Source organism: Pleurodeles waltl, chromosome 9 (genome assembly GCF_031143425.1).
Source record: "Pleurodeles waltl isolate 20211129_DDA chromosome 9, aPleWal1.hap1.20221129, whole genome shotgun sequence".
NCBI lineage: Eukaryota > Metazoa > Chordata > Amphibia > Caudata > Salamandridae > Pleurodeles > Pleurodeles waltl.
In genome coordinates, this window is record NC_090448.1 from 281,688,296 (window position 1) to 281,711,126 (window position 22,831).

The following is a 22,831-nucleotide window of genomic DNA, read 5'->3' on the forward strand; positions in this document are numbered from 1 at the left end:
CTTATGGCTACCCTGCACTTACAATGTCTAAGGTTTTGTTTAGACACTGTAGGGGTACCATGCTCATGCACTGGTACCCTCACCTATGGTATAGTGCACCCTGCCTTAGGGCTGTAAGGCCTGCTAGAGGGGTGTCTTACCTATACTGCATAGGCAGTGAGAGGCTGGCATGGCACCCTGAGGGGAGTGCCATGTCGACTTACTCGTTTTGTCCTCACTAGCACACACAAGCTGGTAGCAGTGTGTCTGTGCTGAGTGAGAGGTCTCCAGGGTGGCATAAGACATGCTGCAGCCCTTAGAGACCTTCCTTGGCATCAGGGCCCTTGGTACTAGAAGTACCAGTTACAAGGGACTTATCTGGATGCCAGGGTCTGCCAATTGTGGATACAAAAGTACAGGTTAGGGAAAGAACACTGGTGCTGGGGCCTGGTTAGCAGGCCTCAGCACACTTTCAATTGTAAACATAGCATCAGCAAAGGCAAAAAGTCAGGGGGCAACCATGCCAAGGAGGCATTTCCTTACAAGTGGAGAAACCATTTTTCAACTAAATTTGGCTAAAGTTGCACAAAGTAACCATTTATAAAATTATTTTTTCCACTAAAGTTATAAAAAATCTGATTTCACAAATAAATGAGAATTTTAAAACTTGTAGAAAATACGTTTGAATCATTTTGCTAGCGTTTTCCCAGATGACAGAAATTATGTGTTTTAATTCTACCTAGGCCTGTTCATAGAAAATGTAGCTAAAGTTACACAGAGAAAACTGCTTTTGGACACTTAGGCCCATATTTATACTTTTTGACGCAAAACTGCGCCAACGCAGTTTTGCGTCAAAAAAATTAGCGCCGGCTAGCGCCATTCTGAAGCACCATGCGGGCGCCGTATTTATTGAATGACGTTAGCCGGCGTTAGCCGCCAGCGCCGTCTGGTGTGCGTTAAAAAAAAACACGTACACCAGGCAGCGTCGGCGTAGGGGGATATGGGGCTTGGGCGTCAAGAAATGGGGCAAGTCAGGTTGAGGCAATTTTTTCGCCTCAACCCGATTTGCGCCATTTTTTACGACTCCCAACCCCCATAGAAATGACTCCTGTCTTAGCAAAGACAGGAGTCATGCCCCCTTGCCCAATGGCCATGCCCAGGGGACTCCTGTCCCCTGGGCATGGTCATTGGGCATAGTGGCATGTAGGGGGGCACAAATCAGGCCCCCCTATGCCACAATTTTTTTTTTTTTTTAAACTTACCTGAACTTACCTTAATATCCCTGGGATGGGTCCCTCCAGCCTTGGGTGTCCTCCTGGGGTGGGCAAGGGTGACAGGGGGGGTCCCTGGGGGCATGGGAGGGCATGTCTGGGCTCCTTCAGAGCCCACAGGTCCCTTAACGCCTGCCTTTTGCAGGCGCTAAAAAACGGCGCAAAAGCGGCCGTACGTCATTTTTTTTTACCTGCCCACTCCCGGGCGTGATTTTTGCCCGGGAGTATAAATCCGACGCACATGCCTCGGAGTCGATTTTTTAGACGGGAACGCCTACCTTGCATATAATTAACGCAAAGTAGGTGTCCACGCAAAAAAATGACGCTAACTCCATGGACTTTGGCGCTAGACGCGTCTAACGCCAAAGTATAAATATGGAGTTAGTTTTGCGTCGAAATTGCGTAAAAAAAATACGACGCAATTCCGGCGCAAACGGAGTATAAATATGCCCCTTAAACCCTTATTCACATCAGGGTTGATGACACCCCGCTCCACCATGAGAAAGGAGTACATTACTCTGTCCTCATGATGGAGGGGCCACCCAACTAGTTTATAAATGACCACCGGGCTGTTATTCATTTTCTTTTTTTTCTAAATGACAACCATTCCTTTAAAAAGTAATTATTTGATAACTAACTTACACTTCCACCATACTTCTAGTGCATACTAGACTGTCTGTCAATGTAAAACCTTCCTGAGTTGAGGGTCTGGTTGTAGTGATTATCTGTAAAAGAAGAGCAGACCTGACATTTGGAAAATTTGCATAAATATACTGTTACCGGGTAGGTCAATGATGACACAAAGGTAAAGGTTTGTGAGTTCAGGTGAGTTTTATTTATTTGGGAATATCTGGTGTGACATATAAGGGACTTCAGCTATGCTGTTTCCTCTTCGTCTGTCTTCCACTGGGTTTCACTTATTTGTTTTCTCTTTTTCAGGGCTCCCAGGTGGCGCATGTGGGAAAGAACAAGATAAGATATCGGTAAGTTCCTTTCCTTTATCCCTTTGTTCTTTCTTTTTCTACTCTTCTCTCTTTTTTCTCTCTGCTCTGAAGTGTTTTTTTCTCTCATTCTTTTCTAGTGCATTTCCTGTTACTTATCGTCTACTTGTAACTTTTCTGTCGTTTGTCGTAGGCTTCTGTTTTTGTCTTACTCTCTGTATACAACTTCCTGTTGTACTGTACTTTCTTCTTCTTTTCTCTTAACCTTCTTGGGTTATCTTTTCCTCTCTGTCTTTTAGGCTCTTGGTTCTTTTCTCTCTCTTGCCTTCGAACCCTTCTGTCCTATATGCTTGTTTTGTTTTTGGTTATAGGTATTTCTGTTTATTATCTACTTCCCTCGTGTTTCTTGCACCTTATCTTTTATTTGGGTTCCCTCCTTCCCTTCCTCCACTTTGCTGCCTTCCCGCTCCTCCCCTGTTTGTCCTCCTCACTCTCCCTTAATCTGATGTCCCCTCCTCACTTGCGTCCTCCCCTTCTCCCCTCCCAACCACCCTGGTTTCCCTTAGCCGGTTCCAGGATGCACCTGAGTATGCCACGCTTCTCCTGAAGCGTGGCTGGAAGTTTTGCGGTGCGCCTCCTGCGCCGCCGAAGATACTGCAAAGATTTTCGGACACTCTCCTCCTGGTTCTGGTCTCCGTTCGAACCTCCGTTTTCCCGTACTGCTGCTATTTCCGCCGTGCCTCTCCTCTCTGCCATCCGCTTTTTCATCTCTCCTCTCCTCCGCGCGCAAACCTTCCGGCTCCTCCTTTGACGCCGGAAGTTTACGGGGGTTCGCTGTCACATCCTTTAGAGCCGGGTTAGTTCCGGCAGCACCAGCACAAGTTGTATTTATGGACAGGCCGCACCGTGCCAGCCCGTCACAGACACTCCCCCTAGCGAACGGCTGATAGAGGCGCTCCGAATCCGGATATCGGGACAGGTAATCGTCATTCGTCATGAGGTTGCCCGGGGAATGACGAATCTGGAAGGAAAAAGGCCGGAGTGAGAGAAACCACCGGAGTACGCAAGCATTAGTGTCTTTGTGTTGGGCAAGCCAGGTCAAAGGCGCATGGTCTGTCAACAGTGTGAATGTTCTTTCCGCCAAATAATACCGTAGGGACTCCAAACATTCCTTTTCCATGGTGGGGTAGTGTTGTTCCCGAGGAAGGAGTTTACGACTAATGTAGACAATGGGATGTAAGGCCCCATCCTCTTTTTCTTGTGATAGTACAGCCCCTAGTCCCACATCAGAGGCTTCGGTTTGTACCACAAAAGGTTTAGTGAAGTCAGGACAACATAAAATAGGCCCGGATGTTAAGACGTGCTTTAATGTCTCAAAACTCTTTACTTCCACAGCAGAGAGAGGGGGTAACTTGTTAGGACATGCTTTCCTCAATAAGTCCGTAAGAGGCCCAGCTGTAGTGGAGAATCGGGGTATGAACCGACGATAATATCCCACGAATCCCAGAAATGCCCATACATCCTTTTTTGTGCGGGGATGGGGTATTTGGGTGATCGCCTGGATTTTCTATATCTGTTGTCTAACGTGTCCCTCTCCTAGTATATATCCCAAGTATTTCATTAATGTGTGCCCTAGTTTACATTTCTCTGGATTCGCTGTGAGGTTGGGTTCCCTTACTGCCTGTAAGATGTGCCTTAAGTGCTCTAAGTGTTTCTTCCATGTCATGCTGTAGACCACTATGTCATCCAGATAGGCTGCCGCATACTGGTGATAGGGTCTAAGTATCTTATCAATAAGTCTTTGAAAGGTGGCAGGAGCTCCATGGAGTCCAAATGGAAGAACCATGAAGTGATAAAGGCCTGATGGAGTAGGAAACGTGGGTTTTTCCTTTTCTTCTGGACGTAACAGAATCTGCCAATACCCTTTCGTTAAATTCAGGATGGACATATAGTGGGCTTGGCCTAACCGATCTAGAAGTTTGTCTATGCGCGGCATTGGGTACGAGTCAAACTGTGATAAGGCGTTGACTCGTCAGAAATCAACACAGAATCTGGTGCTTCCATCCGGTTTTGGTACTAGTACCACCGGGGAACACCAAGGGCTGGTAGATGGTTCTATGATACAGGCTTCTAACATAGCTTCTACATCTCGCTCTATGATTGTTTTTTTTGCCTCAGGGATGCGGTATGGACGTTGTCGGGATACCGTGTTGGTATTGGTACGAATAGAATGTTGAATTAAGGACGTTCGTCCAGGAGTTTTTGAAAATACGTCTAGATTGTTCTTGACAAGGGTGTTAAGTTGGTTAAGTTTAGATTCCGAGAGGGTGGTGTTTATTTGAGGGTTAGGTCCATCATTCTGTGAACGAGTTGAGAGGGGGTGGAGGGGAATGTATTCATCAGGTTCTTTTGCAATATAAAAGGTGGGGTGTTCGTCCAAGGACTCACACCACTTCTTTAACAGATTAATATGGTAGATTTGTTCCCTGCTGGTACCCTGGGGTATTGCGCGTCTATACGTGGTGAGATTGACCTGCTCTATTACTTCGTAGGGTCCTTGCCATCGGGCTAGTAATTTGTTTTCACAACTGGGCAACAAAACCAATGCTTTGTCTCCTACCCTCAGATTACGATAGGAGCTTTTGGAGTCATATATTCTTTTCTGTTTACTTTGGGCCCCTCTTAAAGCAGTGTGGGCTTCCTCCCATACTGTATGTAGGTTTTCCCTCAGCTCTCTGGTGTATGTTAGGATGTCCTTGACCTCTTCCTCTGATTCCTCCTATTGTTCTGCCAACATTTCTAGAAGTGTACAGGGCTGTCTCCCAAACAGCAACTCAAAAGGGCTATGACCTGTGGAAGCCTGGACATGTGTGCTTATGGCATAGAGAACCAATGGTAGCTTCTTTTCCCAGTCTTTACCTGCTTCTGAAATGCTTTTGCGGAGTAATGTTTTATTAGTCTTATTATGTCGTTCTACTAATCCGTCTGTTTGAGGATGATATACCGAGGTTCTTATTTGTTTGAATCCTAGGGAGTGGCATACCTCGGCCATAAGTCGTGACATAAGTGGAGTTCCCTGGTCTGTGAGTATTTCCTTTGGAAACCCTATGCAGGAGAAAAACTCGATCATGGCCTGTGCAAGAGTTTTGTATGCATACTGGGGATGGGTATGGCCTCAGGATACCGGGTTGCGTAGTTGACCAGCACAAGGAGGTACTGGCGCCCTTTTACAGACAGTGTTAAAGGTGCTACAATGTCTAGCCCGGCTCGAGTGAAAGGGGTCTCAATAATAGGGAATGGTTGTAGAGGGGCTGGCCCATGAGGGGATGGATTCATTAGTTAACACTTTGGGCATTCAGAACAGTGTTTCCTAATATCCCCAAATACCCCGGCCAATAAAACCGCCGAAATATCAATGCCTCCGTTTTTTCTCTCCCCATGTGTCCCTCCCCATTATCCCCATGTGCTAAGTGTAGGACCTGTTGTCTATGTGTTGCCTTCTTTACCTCTGCGTAGGGAGTAGTCCCTCCAGGGTTTACCGCTGGATAGGCGGCTTGAAGTTGCCCAGTGAGCAAGGGGGCTATGTATTGTCCCCATTTATCCTCAGGCCAGTTGGCAGCACTTGCTACCCTCTCAAAATTCGTAAAAAACAAATCGGGATCCTCTTGTTCGTGGTACTTCTGAAGAACACTGCTAGGCACGTTGGGCTGTACTTTGGTGTGTGCAATGGTGTCGGTCAGCTTTCCCAGGGTGGTCTAATGGACCAATTGGTTGTTGGCCATTATGGTGGCCTGACTTTTCAGTGCTGTTTGCAGGGCCTCTCGCTCTTCTTTGGCTTCCTTGAGTTGTTGTTCCCAGACCAATTGTAGGTGGCGCTGCCCTTCAGCCAGTTGTGCTATCATGTCCGCCAACGTGGGTTTTTCCTCCATGGCGTCAATTTTCGTATAGCTTATCCCACTTTTGACACTTGTGACCGGGTAGGTCAATGACGACACAAAGGTAAAGGTTTATGAGTTCAGGTGAGTTTTATTTATTTGGGAATATCTGGTGTGACATATAAGTGACTACTGCTATGCTGTTTCCTCTTTGTCTGTCTTCCACTGGGTTTCACTTCTTCTTTGTTTTCTCTTTTTCAGGGCTCCCAGGAGGCGCATGTGGGAAAGAACAAGATAAGATATCAGTAAGTTCCTTTCCTTTATCCCTTTGTTCTTTCTTTTTCTACTCTTCTCTCTTTCTTCTCTCTGCTCTGAAGTGTTTTTTTCTCTCCTTCTCTAGTGCTTTTCCTGTAACTTATCATCTACTTGTAACTTTTCTGTTGTTTGTTGTAGGCTTCTGTTTTTGTCTTACTCTCTGTATACAACTTCCTGTTGTACTGTACTTTCTTCTTCTTTTCTCTTAACCTTCTTGGGTTATCTTTTCCTCTCTGTCTTTTAGGCTCTTGGTTCTTTTCTCTCTCTTACCTTTGAACCCTTCTGCCCTTTATGCTTGATTTGTTTTTGGTTATAGGTATTTCTGTTTATTATCTACTTCCCTCGTGTTTCTCACACCTTATCTTTTATTTGGTCTCCCTCCTTCCCTTCCTCCAATTTGCTCCTTTCCCGCTCCTCCTCTGTTTGTCCTCCCCACTCCCCCCTAATCTTATGTCCCCTTCTCACTTGTGTCCTGCCCTTCTACCCTCCCAACCACCCTGGTTTTCCTTAGCTGGTTCCAAGATGCACCTGAGTATGCCACACTTCTCCTGAAGCGTGGCTGGAAGTTTCGCTGTGCGCCTCCTGTGCCGCCGACGATACTGCAAAGATTTTCTGACACTCTCCTCCTGGTTCCGTTTGAACCTCCGTTCTCCCGTACTGCTGCTATTTACGCCGTGCCTCTCCTCTCCGCCGTCCGCTTTTTCATCTCTCCTCTTCTCCGCGCGCAAACCTCCCGGCTCCTCCTTTGACGCCGGAAGTTTACGGGGATTCGCTGTCACATCCTTTAGAGCCGGGTTAGTTCCGGCAGCGCCAGCACAAGTTGTATTCATGGACGGGCCGCACCGCACTGACCTGTTACATGTACCTTGTACAATTTTTGCTTCTATAGGAAACTGTGCTTGGAGTCCTTAATTTTGTTTCCGTTCAAATTCAATCCCAGTTTCCTATCTTACAGTACCTTTGCTCCATGTGCCAATGCGTCCATGTGTCAGTGTGAACGTTAGTGTGGTCAGCTGTTAATACTCCTTTCTTTCTGTTAACAAGTGATATCACCAGTGTCCCATGTTGATGAAATCAGAGAAATTAAGTGGTGTGTCAGTAATATGTCACAGTAGATTTTATAAATCATTCTATAACTCAGAGTCAAAACAAGGATAGTTTCTTGACCACTGGTCAGTATGGTTCTGGAAGAAGATGGCTCACCTCTTGCTATAAAGTTGGAGTTGTCTGTCCACTAACTGCAACAAAGTTAGCTTTTCAAGGAGCTTTCACAAGTAGGGCCTCATTTCGAGAGTGACCCTGGCAGTCAGACCCCCACATTAAGACCCTGGCAGTCAGACCACCAGGGTACCACCATCTCCACTGGGATCGGTGATCCCAACAGGCTGACAGTGGTGGAGGCTGGAATCAGCCAAGGTGGTGCTGAAGTGCAAACTCATATTTAGGTCCATAAACTTTGAAAGCCTAGCACTGTTCATCACAATATCGTTCCACTCTTCCACTTTAATGGTCAAAATATAAGCAGTGATTTCTAAGTCTGAAAGGACAAATGCTACTAGAGGCTTTTAACTAGGGAATTCATAATCATTCAGATGGCAACCAAAGTGAAAATTGCACTAATTTGAAATAATCAGGTTGCTTAGAGCTTGCCATCAAAGTTCTGGGAGGGCTGAACCACATCAGGTCTGTTGACTCAGCACATACAAATATAGGCATGTCTTATCTGTGGAGTCTCTGCACTTGTAAATGTGCTCTGAAAATGTAATTTAGGTAATGTCAAAATAAAATGTAAATTTACACAAAGTGTAAACTTACTTTGTGAATCAGGCTTTCTGTGTCAAATCCAGGGATTGAGATTCCAGGGTTCTGGATGTAAAGTTGAATGTTTCTGTTGTAAAGATTATGTACATTTTTAGTTGTAAATGAAATATTACTTACTATTTTGATAGGTGTACTTAATGCTAATGTTTGTAAAATTTATTTTATATTTATGAGTTAAGCTGAATTTGTTCTTTTTAAGTACTATTCTGATTTTATTGTTGTTTTATTAATTATTTAATTAGTTTTGGTGTTGACCTTTCATATAGTGGGGTGGGGATGAAGGTAAGTTTTATTAAAATGTATTTTAATATTTAGTGAATTTGATGTTTTTGTACATTTACAAACTTTCTTTTAATTTACGTTATATCTTATCCTTTTCACTTAATCTGTTTTAATGATCTTAAGTTGTTAGGTGTTGAAATGTTTTATCCCAAACGGATTTGAACTGGAGTGGTATGTGTAACCCCCTCTGAAATCCAACACTTTCTCTAAAGCTGCTTAGATTAGAGTGGGACTGGTAAATGCAACCACTCTGAAGTCCAACACTTTCCCTTATATGGCTTAGGCTGGAGTGAAAATACAAAATGTACAATTTTAGCAGTGTAACCATTACCTGGTTTGTGTACATTTGAGGGATATTAGTAAGTGTGATGTGTGGAGGTGTACTACTTTTCCTACTTTTTATATTGGAGTTATAATAATGTTTTTCCTATTGTTGTAAAATGTATTTGTTTTAATTTTTTCCCAATTTTTTAAAAATGTTTATTTGTTCTATAAAACATTTAGGCCCTCATTACGAGCCTGGCGGTCTGTGACCGCCAGGCTCGCGGTTGGCGGGAGCACCGCCGACAGCCTGGCGGTGCCCCTTAGGGCATTCTGACCGCGGCGCTTTGGCCGCGGTCAGTGCAGGAAAACCAGCGGTCTCCCGCCGGTTTTCCGCTGCCCGTCAGAATCCTCCGCCTTGGGGATTCTGACACCCCCTACCGCCATCCTGTTCCTGGCGGTTCGCCCGCCAGGAACAGGATGGCGGTAGGGGGTGTCGCGGGGCCCCTGGGGGCCCCTGCAGTGCCCATGCCAATGGCATGGGCACTGCAGGGGCCCCCGTAAGAGGGCCCCGCTTGTATTTCACTGTCTGCATAGCAGACAGTGAAATACGCGACGGGTGCAGTAGCACCCGTCGCACCTTCCCACTCCGCCGGCTCGATTCCGAGCCGGCGTCCTCGTGGGAAGGTTGTTTCCCGCTGGGCTGGCGGGCGGCCTTAAGGCGGCCGCCTGCCTGCCCAGCGGGAAACTCAGAATGCCGGCCGCGGTCTTCAGACCGCGGTGCGGTATTCCTGCGGCGCAACTTTGGCGGGCGGCCTCCGCCGCCCGTCAAAGTTGTAATGAGGGCCTTAGTTTTATTTCAAATTTTATTTCTATATTGTTGTGTTCATTTAATAATTTGTTGTATATATTGCATGAGCTTTTAAAATGTGATTTTTTTGTTTCTGCTACTATTATTACAGTAATTTTTTTATTGTATTTTCAAAGTGCATATATGTATGTATATACATATATTCTTGTTAATTTTGTGTTACTATTAATATTTTGTGTGGAATGTATGTTAAAATTGTTCATTATTGTTTTATATACATTTTGACTCTCTCTCTCTCTCTCTCTATATATATATATATATATATATATATATATATATATATATATATATGTTAATTTCACTCATTAAACTTTATTTTAAATTATATTTTCCTAATCTAATATTGTATATGCCTCTCAGGTTCCTAAATCTTGCAACTCACACCTCCAACTAAAATCTTCCTCCCAAGTCCCAACGAAGGTCAGCCCCCAAAATGCTTCAGGGCACAGAAAGCATAAGCAGCAATAGAATCCATGTGCTTCGTACTGCTTCTAAACAGATAGCAAGTGGTCCTCCCAGGAAAGCTTGACCCTTATACTGAATTGGATCCAAGCTGCCACCATAAGGGGTGCCACATTTATCAACAATGAGGCCATAAGGAATCGAGAAACAAGTGCACCGTCTGCATGATCAAAGTTGCTAACTGGATGAACGCCAACTGTCTCAAGCTCATCACTGACAAGAGAGAAGATGGCTCTTCAGGCAGAACATCTTATCAAGGAACTCTAATTGATGGCTGTTGGAACTTGGACCCACACCCAACACACATGCCATGTACCTTAGAATAATCATTGACAGCAACTGGTCATGGCTGCACAAGTCAACACTACCCCTGCATCCTGCTTCGAAATCTTGCAAATGCTGATGAAGAACACCAAATAGCACACAAGCAACGCTAAAAAAAGTCACTCATCTTAGTCACAGGAAAGTTGGACTACAGGATCATCCTCTATAATGGTATCACCAATAAACTTACTAAAAGATTGCAGACCATCTAGAATGTGGCAGCCAGACTCATCCTCAACCTCGCACACAGAACTCACATCACATAACACCTGAGGAAGCTCCACTGGCTCCCAATAAACAAATGTGGTCATTTCAAACTCCTCACACACACACATGCCTGAAAAGACGAATTTTTTTCCATCAACCACTGAGACGTCTCCACTCTGCAGGACTCCCACTTGCACACATCCCACGCACACACTGAACCAGATTAGGAGGACAGGTGTTCTCTTACATTGCTCCAAAAGTATGGAACAACCACCCACTCCACATCAGAGCCTTTTCCTCTCTTCTTGAATTCTGCAAGAAGCTGAAGACCTGGCTTTTAAATTAACCAACCTACCATAGGCAGGGCTAGGCACACATACCTGCTCAGTAACAGGACACACTTGTGAGTGATTGTGTGCTTTACAAATATACATAACATAACACATAACAGACCACCACTTTTCCCCACTCCAAACATGAAGATGGCTAACACAGATCAAGGAGAGAGGACATCAGGTCTTTTTTGGCTGATGTTCTATTAGCACCAACATTTAAATCAAGACCTTAGGTTTCCCTAGTTTAAACAACTTTATGAGAGCCACTGATTTCAAATAGGTTAGACAAGACAAACTTGATTGCAGGAGCAATTTTGGAGATTTCTTAGAAAGAAATGAGGTGCAGATTAATTATTGCTGAAACTTCACCCTTGAAAAGCTTCTCAAAAAGGGTATAGGACAAGATTATTAGTACACTCATGAAAAGTATTGAAAGATTGCACAACTTTTCTTCTTATATTTGCTTTTTAATGTAAAAATAGAATCCATACAAATAAGCACAGATGGACAATGAGCAACTTAACACATATCGTCCGTTTAGAGAAAAATGATCAGACCCTATGTGAACAGTGGCAAAAGGGGTTGGTTCCTAATATGCCATTGTAAGGAGATCCCTGGTTAAACCAGAAGCACTGTCCTCATTAATATGTTTGTTGTAAAGTAAGATTCCTCTTTTTAGAAAATTCATAAAAGTCTACTAGACACCAGGAACTATTTTTTCGTTAGGTTAGGGGTGGGGCTGCTGAGAATGAGCATGGCAATGCCATCAACCCCTTTCCAAAAAATGGGCACAGCCTTTCTGCCCCCCTTGACCAGAACCTTAGGGAGGGGGTTGAAAGCCCACTAGACACCATGACTATTGTCTTGGTAGTGCAAGGGTGGAGGCTGCCGAGAAATACCTTTATGCTTTTGTACTTTGCTTTTTTATTCCAGGTCAACCATTGCACATTGTTGGGCTGGTACCTTCAACTAGTTTTGTTAAAAAATAGATCATTTGGTATGGGAATTGGTGAAGTTTATGAATAGTTCAGAAATGTTTTTTTATACAAATCTAATGACTTACATACAGAATGCTGGGTTAAAGGAAGCTTGTGTCTTCCCACAGATTCCGGAACTTTCAACCACAGAAATGTGAGGAAATTGTGTTTTTAAACTCAAAGCTTGAGGTTTGAAAGGAATGGGTATGAAAATGTTGAGAGGGCCGCACAAGTCTGCCCACCATGAATACCCCTAGGTGTCTAGTATTCAAAAATTTACAGGTTGACTAGGTTTCCTCAGGTGCCAGCTGAGCTACAGTCAAAGATCTAGAGCAACCCATATTGGAAAAATAGGTTTAGTTTTGGGTGAAAACATGCACTGCAACCATGTTGCATTTTGACCCCTTTCCTGTCGCAGGTACTAGGCCTACCTACCCAAGTGAAGTACCATTTTTATCGGGAGATATGTGTGGAGTATAGAATAGTAGAACATTTGATATTACCATTTGGATGTTGCAGCATTAGTTCCTTTGAATTGTAAGCCAGTGTAGAAGAAAGATGGCACATTTTAAAAAATATCCTGCAAATCACGCTCTAGTGTGGGTACCCAAATGCCATATATGTAGAAATAACCACTGCTCCTAAACTCTATTTTCTGCTTATTTCGGAAATACATAAGTTTCCTTGATACCTGTGTTTCAATCTGCCGTTTTTGCTATAAGAATTGGTCTATACTTGGTACTCAATGAAAAATCATTGTACGGTGCAGCTCAGTTGTTTGCTCTGGGTAACTTGGGTTCTTGGAGAACATACAAATCCTATTTATACCCACAACCGGAAGGGTCTAGTGGATGTAATGGTGCATTGCTTTTGTCAATCTGATGTTGCGAGAAAAGTTACAGATGAAAATGTTGTCACACAAGCCTGTTTTTCCTACTCATTTTCAATCTTTCATTTTTTTTTCTCTTGAAAACCCTTGAGGGATTTACACATGTCCCCTTGCTGAACTCAGAATTGTGTCTCCTTTTCAAAAGACCATAGCTTTTCAGGATCACTCATGAGTTTCACATTGGATGCCACTACAAATTAACAGCTCTGCATGTTAATGAAAGCTGGGAAGATGGTGACTTTAGTACAGCAGGCCAATCGTGGGTGTCATTTTAAGGGGAAATAAAACATCTGGAGCACTTTTTTACTATTTTTCTAAACAAACTCAACATTTTGCTATATTTTGCCTATTTTCTCAGTCCCCCAAATGGAATCCACAAACCCTGGTCACTTTTAGAATCTCCAGCATGTTGGTAAAAAAGGACCCAAAATTGCCATGGATAGCTTATGTGGACAAAACATCATGGAGACCTAAGCATGACCTACTCCAAATAGCAAAAACTAAAGTTTAGCATGGGGGTTTGAAGACCTAGTAGCAAAGGGGTTAAACTAGAACCAGAGTGGAGTAGGATGGAACTGAAGACTAGGTGGAGTCAGAGTTCCGTTTGTGCTGCAACAGGTCCAGCGACAGTATGCATGTCTGCACAACAAAACGCCAAATGCCCCTTTCTGGAAATGATCCCCCTTGGAAATTAAGATAATCAATTTGCCAGTTGTGGTTCATTGCCCAGGAGGACTGTGAAAAACTGCAATATAATCTTAGTTGATGACCTAATTTTGTCATTCTTGGAGTGTGCTGTTCACTATAAAGAAAGCAATTTCATAGAAGAACAAATTTGCCCTAGTATTACTGCAGCATCGCACAGAGGTGTTAAGCTACACATTCTCTTTTACAATGTTAGGAGTTCACCAACTAATTACAAGGCTTGTTCTTTGTCATCTGATGAGGTATAGTCAGGGGCGGTTTCTCTTTTAGAGCTCAGGGGCTGCAACCATCATAGCTCGATTTGATTAGAGTTACGATTCTATCTCTAAACAAGTTGATGCATTTAAGTCTGCACTGTCTGTCCCAGGCTGCCTGCCCCGCCTCGCTTTGAAGCGCAAGATGGAAGCCAGGCAGTAAATCAAATTTTTGCACTGTGATGCACGATGCAGGGTTGACTGCTCTAAAGCCCTTCATTTCCATTGTGTTCTATGGCAATATCCACTATAGGCCTGTGCTGCTTTTAGCATCGTGACTTTGGGCATTGGAGTCTTCATCTGTGCATGAGGGCAGCTATCTGTCATTAACAGGCATAGATCCCACTCTTTCCCCATTTGTCACGCAGTAGGAGTGGATGCAAGTATGTGTGATTTGGGGCCAGATGAACGAACCATTTTGCATGGCGCAAACTGCGAAAATCGCAGTCTGCGCCATGCAAAACGGCCGTCACGATGCACATTCCCATTTTGCGAGTCAGTACCCACTCGCAAAATGGGAATGCGACTCGCATATAGGAAGGGATGTCCCCTTCCTATTTGTGACTCGCACCGCGATGCAGAATTACTTTGTGACCGTGAAAGTGGTCGCAAAGCAATTCGCAGTTAGCACCCACTTGAAGTGGGTGCTAACTCATTCCCCATGGTACCCCTTCCCCTTTGTGAATGTCGCCCAAAATATTTTTTCAGAGCCACTGCCTACTCAGAAAGAACGAATCCAAATGGTTTCATTTTTTCTTTTGTAATGCAACTCATTTTCCTTTAAGGAAAACGGGCTGCATTACAAAAATAAAAACTGCTTTATTGAAAAAGCAGTCACAGACATGGAGGTCTGCTGTCTCCAGCAGGCCACCATCCCTGTGAGTGCAGGGAATCGCAAGGGGGTCGCAAATTGCGACCCACCTCATTAATATTAATGAGGTGGGTCTCTGCGACCCCCTTGCAATTCGCAGAAGGTGTCTGAGACACCATTATGCATATGTAGGAAAGTACCATCTTGCCTGGCATGTTATCCCCATATTTAACTGTATATATGTTGTTTTAGTTGTATGTGTCACTGGGACCCTGCCAGCCAGGACCCCAGTGCTCATAAGTGTGCCCTGTATGTGTTACCTGTGTTATGACTAACTGTCTCACTGAGGCTCTGCTATCCAGAACCTCAGTGGTTATGCTCTCTCATTTTCTTTCCAAATTGTCACTAACAGGCTAGTGACCAATTTCACCAATTTACATTGGCATACTGGAACACCCTTATAATTCCCTAGTATATGGTACTGAGGTACCCAGGGTATTGGGGTTCCAGGAGATCCCTATGGGCTGCAGCATTTCTTGTGCCACCCATAGGGAGATCTGACAATTCTTACACAGGCCTGCCAGTGCAGCCTGAGTGAAATAACGTCCACGTTATTTTACAGCCATTTACCACTGCACTTAAGTAACTTATAAGTCACCTATATGTCTAACCTTTACCTGGTAAAGGTTGGGTGCTAAGTTACTTAGTGTGTGGGCTCCCTGGCACTAGCCAAGGTGCCCCCACATTGTTCAGGGCAAATTCCCCGGACTTTGTGAGTGCGGGGACACCATTACACATGTGCACTATACATATGTCACGACATATGTATAGCGTCACAATGGTAACTCCGAACATGGCCATGTAACATGTCTAAGATCATGGAATTGTCACCCCAATGCCATTCTGGCATTGGGGAGACAATTCCATGATCCCCCGAGTCTCTAGCTCAGACCCGGGTACTGCCAAACTACCTTTCCCAGGGTTTCACTGCAGCTGCTGCTGCTGCCAACCCCTCAGACAGGTTTCTGCCCTCCTGGAGTCCAGCCAGGCTTGGCCCAGGAAGGCAGAACAAAGGACTTCCTCAGAGAGAGGGTGTTACACCCTCTCCCTTTGGAAAAAGGTGTCAGGGCTGGGGAGGAGTAGCCTCCCCCAGCCTCTGGAAATGCTTTGATGGGCACAGATGGTGCCCATCTCTGCATAAGCCAGTCTACACCGGTTCAGGGATCCCCCAGCCCTGCTCTGGCGTGAAACTGGACAAAGGAAAGGGGAGTGACCACTCCCCTGACCTGCACCTCCCCTGGGAGGTGCCCAGAGCTCCTCCAGTGTGCTCCAGACCTCTGCCATCTTGGAAACAGAGGTGCTGCTGGCACACTGGACTGCTCTGAGTGGCCAGTGCCAGCAGGTGTCGTCCTTCTGATAGGCTCCTTCAGGTGTTACTAGCCTATCCTCTCTCCTAAGTAGCCAAACCTCCTTTTCTGGCTATTTAGGGTCTCTGCTTAGGGGAATTCCTTAGATAACGAATGCAAGAGCTCATCAGAGTTCCTCTGCATCTCTCTCTTCACCTTCTGCCAAGGAATCGACTGCTGACCGCGCTGGAAGCCTGCAAAACTGCAACAAAGTAGCAAAGACGACTACTGCGACCTTGTAACGCTGATCCTGCCGCCTTCTCGACTGTTTTCCTGGTAGTGCATGCTGTGGGGGTAGTCTGCCTCCTCTCTGCACTAGAAGCTCTGAAGAAATCTCCCGTGGGTCGACGGAATCTTCCCCATGCAACCGCAGGCACCAAAGAACTGCATCACCGGTCCTCTGGGTCTCCTCTTAGCACGACGAGCGAGGTCCCTTGAACTCAGCAACTCTGTCCAAGTGACTTCCACAGTCCAGTGACTCTTCAGTCCAAGTTTGGTGGAGGTAAGTCCTTGCCTCCCCACGCTAGGCTGCATTGCTGGGAACCACATGTTTTGCAGCTACTCCGGCTCCTGTGCACTCTTCCAGGATTTCCTTTGTGCACAGCCAAGCCTGGGTCCCTGGCACTCTAACCTGCAGTGCACGCCCTCCTGAGTTGTCCTCCGGCGTCGTGGGACCCTCTTTTGTGACTTCAGTTGAGCTCCGGTTCACTCCACTTTGTAGTGCCTGTTCTGGCACTTCTGTGGCTGCTGCTTGCTTCCGAGAGGGCTCCTTGTCTTGCTGGGCACCCCCTCTGTCCCCTTACGCAATTGGCAACATCCTGGTCCCTCCTGGGCCACAGCAGCATCCAAAAACCCTAACTGCGACCATTGCAGCTAGCAAGGCTTATTTGCGGTCTTTCTGCACGGAAACACCTCTGCACGACTCTACACGACGTGGGACATCCATTCTCCAAAGGGGAAGTTTTTAGCCATTGTCGTTCTTGCAGAATCCACAGCTTCTACCATCCGGTTGCAGCTTCTTTGCACCCACAGCTGGCATTTCCTGGGCATCTGCCCACTCCCGACTTGATCGTGACTTTTGGACTTGGTCCCCTTGTTCCACAGGTACTCTCGTCAGGAAATCCATCGTTGTTGCATTGCTGGTGTTGGTCTTCCTTGCAGAATTCCCCTATCACGACTTCTGTGCTCTTTGGGGAACTTAGGTGCACTTTGCACCCACTTTTTAGGGTCTTGGGTGGGCTATTTTTCTAACCCTCACTGTTTTCTTACAGTCACAGCGACCCACTACAAGGTCACATAGGTTTGGGGTCCATTTGTGGTTCGCATTCCACTTCTAGAGTATATGGTTTGTGTTGCCCCTATCCCTATGTGCCCCCATTGCATTCCATTGTGACTATACATTGTTTGCACTGTTTTCTATTGCTATTACTGCATATTTTTGGTATTGTGTACATATATCTTGTGTATATTTGCTATCCTCATACTGAGGGTACTCACTGAGATACTTTGGCATATTGTCATAAAAATAAAGTACCTTTATTTTTAGTATATCTGTGTATTGTGTTTTCTTATGATATTGTACAATATGACACTAGTGGTACTGTAGGAGCTTCACTCATCTCCTAGCTCAGCCTAAGCTGCTCTGCTAAGCTACCTTTTCTATCAGCCTAAGCTGCTAGGAACCCCTCTACAGTAATAAGGGATACCTGGGCCTGGTGCAAGGTGTAAGTACCCCTTGTTACCCACTACAAGCCAGTCCAGCCTCCTACATTGGTTGTGCAGCGGTGGGATAAGTACTTGCAACTACTTACCACTTTGTCATATTGTACTTTTCATAAGAGAAAAATATACAAAACAAGTTCAGTGTATGTACACCTAACCAAAAAGTTTTGCTTTTCTTCTCTCACTTCTTTGCTAAGTGCTGAAAAGTACCTCTAAACTTTCAAAAAGTTCTTAAAAAGTTTAAAAAGTTTTTTTTTTTCTGTCCTTTAAAAAGTTCTAAAAACTTTTTCTTTTTTTTTCTGTCCCTTAAACACTTTCTATAATGTCTGGCACAGGTCAAACTGTTGATCTGTCCAAACTTGCTTATGATCATCTTAGCTGGAAACGAGCAAGGAGTCTCTGCGTTGAAAGAGGTTTAGGGGTAGGGAAGAATCCCTCTAGAGAACTATTGGTTAATATGCTCATTGAACAAGATAAGAACTTAGTTGGCACTTCTGTTGATAAATTAGCTGATGGTTCCCAATCTGACCCTGGGTCACCCCTAGCAAAAGATTTAGAAGGGAACCTTCCAAACCTGCCCATTAGCAGGCCACCTAGCATAGCTGGTACTGATGTGAATTCACATCACAGTAAGAGTGTTACTTCTCATCATAGTAGGAGTGTTTCTTCTGTATGCCACAATGTTAGAGTGCCATCTGTTAGGGACAGGTCTCCTTCTGTTCATTCTCACCATTCTTCTGTGTCAAGGCATGCCCCACCCACCCACCCTGATGACAGAGTGTTAGAAAGGGAGCTCAATAGATTGAGAGTGGAAGAATCCAGGCTGAAGCTCAAGAAGCAACAGCTGGATTTAGATAGGCAAGCCTTTGATTTAGAAAAAGAAAGACAGAGGTTGGGGTTAGGACCCCATGGTGGCAGCAGCAGTATTCCAAATAGTCATCCTGCAAAAGAGCATGATTCTAGGAATCTGCACAAGATAGTTCCCCCTTACAAGGAGGGGGATGACATTAACAAGTGGTTTGCTGCACTTGAGAGGGCCTGTGTTGTACAGGAGGTCCCTCAAAGGCAGTGGGCTGCTATCCTATGGCTATCTTTCAGTGGAAAGGGTAGGGATAGGCTCCTTACTGTTAAAGAAAGTGATGCCAATAATTTTACAGTTCTTAAGAATGCACTCCTAGATGGTTATGACTTAACCACTGAACAGTACAGGATGAAGTTCAGAGAAACCAAAAAGGAGTCTTCACAAGACTGGGTAGACTTTGTTAACCATTCAGTGGAGGCCTTGGAGGGGTGGTTACATGGCAGTAAAGTTTCTGAATATGAAAGCCTGTATAACTTAATCCTGAGAGAGCATATTGTTAATAATTGTTTGTCTGATTTGTTACACCAGTACCTGGTAGACTCTGATCTGACCTCTCCCCAAGAATTGGGAAAGAAGGCAGACAAATGGGTCAGAACAAGGGTGAACAGAAAAGTTCATACAGGGGGTGACAAGGATGGAAAGAAGAAGGATGGTAAGTCTTCTGACAAGGGTGGGGACAAATCTAAAAATTAGTCTTCATCAGGCCCACAAAAACACTCTGGTGGGGGTGGTGGGCTCAAATCCTCTTCAAATCAAAACAAATAAAAGAAACCATGGTGCTATTTATGTAAAATAAAAGGCCATTGGACAACAGATCCCAGTTGTCCAAAGAAAAGCACCAAGCCTCCTACCACTACAACCCCTGCTGCTACACCTAGTGCCCCTAGTAATAGCAGTGGTGGTGGGAGCAAACCTACTAATAGCCAATCCAAGGGAGTAGCTGGGCTCCCTTTTGGTAATTTAGTTGGGGTTGGTCTTGTTAGGGAGACCACAGAGGCTGTGCTAGTCTCTGAGGGGGCTATTGATTTAGCCACCTTGGTTGCTTGTCCCCTTAATATGGATAAGTACAAGCAACTGCCCCTAATAAATGGTGTTGAGGTTCAGGCCTACAGGGACACAGGTGCCAGTGTTACAATGGTAATAGAGAAACTGGTTCACCCTGAACAACACCTACTTGGTCACCAGTACCAAGTAACCGATGCTCATAACAACACTCTTAGCCACCCCATGGCTGTTGTGAATCTCAACTGGGGGGGGTTACTGGTCCAAAGAAAGTTGTGGTTGCCTCAGATTTACCTGTAGACTGTCTACTAGGGAACGATTTAGAGACATCAGCTTGGGCAGAAGTGGAGTTGGAGACTCATGCAGCAATGCTGGGCATTCCAGCGCATATTTTTGCTTTAACCAGGGCTCAGGCCAAAAAGCAAAAAGGACAGGGTGACTTGGATCCTGGAAGAATGGACCAAGTGCTCCCTAAAGCTAGGGTTAGTAAAGGTAAAACACTACCTACTATCCCTCCCTCTACAGTGGATTCAACTTCTGAGGATGAAGAATTTCCACCCTGTGCAGAACCTACACCAGAGGAGCTGGAAGCAGACACTGCTGAGCTTTTGGGTGGTGAAGGGGGGCCTGCCAGGGAGGAGCTGAGTGTGGCACAGCATACCTGTCCCACACTAGAGGGTCTAAGGCAGCAAGCTGTCAAACAAGCAAATGGGGATGTCAGTGACTCTCACAGAGTTTACTGGGAGGACAACCTTTTGTATACTGAAGCAAGGGATCCAAAACCTGGAGCTGCCAGGAGATTGGTGATCCCTCAGGAATACAGAAAGTTCCTCCTAACTCTAGCCCACGACATTCCCTTAGCTGGACATGTGGGGCAAATGAAAACTTGGGACAGGCTTGTCCCCTTGTTTCATTGGCCTAGAATGTCAGGGGACACAAAGGAATTTTGTAAGTCCTGTGAAACCTGTCAAGCCAGTGGCAAGACAGGTGGCACTCCAAAGGCTCCCCTTATTACACTGCCTGTGGTTGGGGTTTCCTTTGAAAGGGTAGGGGTTAACATAGTTGGCCACCTTGACCCTCCTACTGCTTCAGGCAATAGGTTTATCTTGGTGGTAGTGGACCATGCCACCAGATATCCTGAAGCAATTCCTCTAAGGGCCACTACAGCTCCTGCAGTGGCAAAGGCCCTCCTAGGAATCTTTTCTAGGGTGGGCTTCCCAAAAGAGGTGGTATCAGACAGGGGAAGCAATTTCATGTCTGCTTACTTAAAGGCCATGTGGAAGGAATGTGGTGTAACATACCAGTTCACTACACCCCATCATCCACAAACAAATGGACTGGTTGAGAGGTTTAATAAAACTCTCAAAGGAATGATAATGGGACTCCCTGACAAACTCCGCAGGAGATGGGATGTCCTGTTACCTTGCCTCCTTTTTGCTTACAGTGAGGTACCCTAAAAAGGAGTGGGCTTCAGCCCCTTTGAACTCCTATTTGGACACCCTGTGAGAGGTCCCCTAACACTTGTGAAGGAGGGTTGGGAACAACCTTTAAAAGCTCCTAAGCAAGACATAGTGGACTATGTACTTGGCCTAAGATCTAGGATGGCTGAGTACATGAAAAAGGCCAGTAAAAACCTTCAGGCCAGCCAAGAGCTCCAAAAGCAATGGCATGACCAGAAGGCTGTTTTGGTTCAGTACCAACCAGGGCAGAAAGTGTGGGTCTTGGAGCCTGTGGCACCAAGAGCACTCCAAGACAAATGGAGTGGACCCCACATTATTGTTGAGAAGAAGGGTGAAGTCACCTACTTAGTTGACTTAGGCACTGCCAGGAGTCCCCTTAGGGTGCTCCATGTCAATCGCCTGAAACCCTACTATGACAGGGCTGATCTCACCCTGCTCATGGCAACAGATGAGGGACAGGAAGAAGAGAGTGACCCTCTCCCTGATCTCTTCTCTTCCACAGAACAAGATGCTCTAGTGGAAGGTGTAGTTTTGGCAGATTGTCTTACTGCTGAGCAGAAAGACCACTGCATAAATCTCCTGGGTCAGTTTTCTGAACTATTTTCTACTGTGCCAGGCACCACTTCTTGGTGTGAGCACACTATAGATACTGAGACAGCTTGCCTGTCAAACGTAAGATCTATAGGCAGCCTGACCATGTCAGGGACTGCATAAAACAAGAGGTTCAGAAAATGCTTGAACTGGGAGTGGTTGAGCACTCTGAAAGTCCATGGGCCTCTCCTGTGGTACTTGTACCAAAACCTCATTCCAAGGATGGAAAGAAGGAAATGGGATTTTGTGTAGACTATAGAGGTCTCAACCTGGTAACCCAAAATGATGCTCACCCTATACCCAGGGCAGATGAGCTAATAGATACACTGGCATCTGCCAAGTATCTAAGCACCTTTGATTTGACTGCAGGGTATTGGCTGATCAAGTTATCAGAGGATGCAAAAACAAAAACTGCATTTTCAACCATTGGAGGGCACTACCAATTCACAGTAATGCCTTTTGGGTTGAAGAATGCACCTGCCACTTTTCAGAGGTTGGTGAATACAGTCCTGCAAGGGCTGGAAGCTTTTAGTGCAGCATATCTAGATGATATAGCTGTCTTTAGCTCCAGCTGGGATGATCACCTGGTCCACCTGTGGAAAGTTTTGGAGGCCCTGCAAAAGGCAGGCCTCACTATCAAGGCTTCAAAGTGCCAGATAGGGCAGGGCAAAGTGGTTTATTTGGGACACCTGGTAGGTGGAGAACAGATTGCACCACTTCAGGGGAAAATCCAAACTATTATAGATTGGGTTCCCCCTACAACTCAGACTAAGGTGAGAGCCTTCTTAGGCCTCACTGGGTACTACAGGAGGCTCCATTACAGCCCCTCTTAATGACCTCACATCTAAGAAAATGCCTAAAAAGGTATTATGGACAGCAAACTGTCAGAAAGCTTTTGAGGAGCTGAAGCAGGCCATGTGCTCTGCACCTGTCCTGAAAAGCCCCTGTTACTCCAAAAAATTCAGTGTCCAAACTGATGCATCTGAATTAGGGATAGGGGCAGTCTTATCACAACTTAATTCTGAGGGCCAGGATCAACCTGTTGCTTTTATCAGCAGGAGGTTGACCCCTAGAGAAAAGCGTTGGTCTGCCATAGAGAGGGAGGCCTTTGCTGTGGTCTGGGCACTGAAGAAGTTGAGTCCATACCTGTTTGGCACTCACTTCATTGTTCAGACAGACCACAAACCTCTACTTTGGCTAAAACAAAT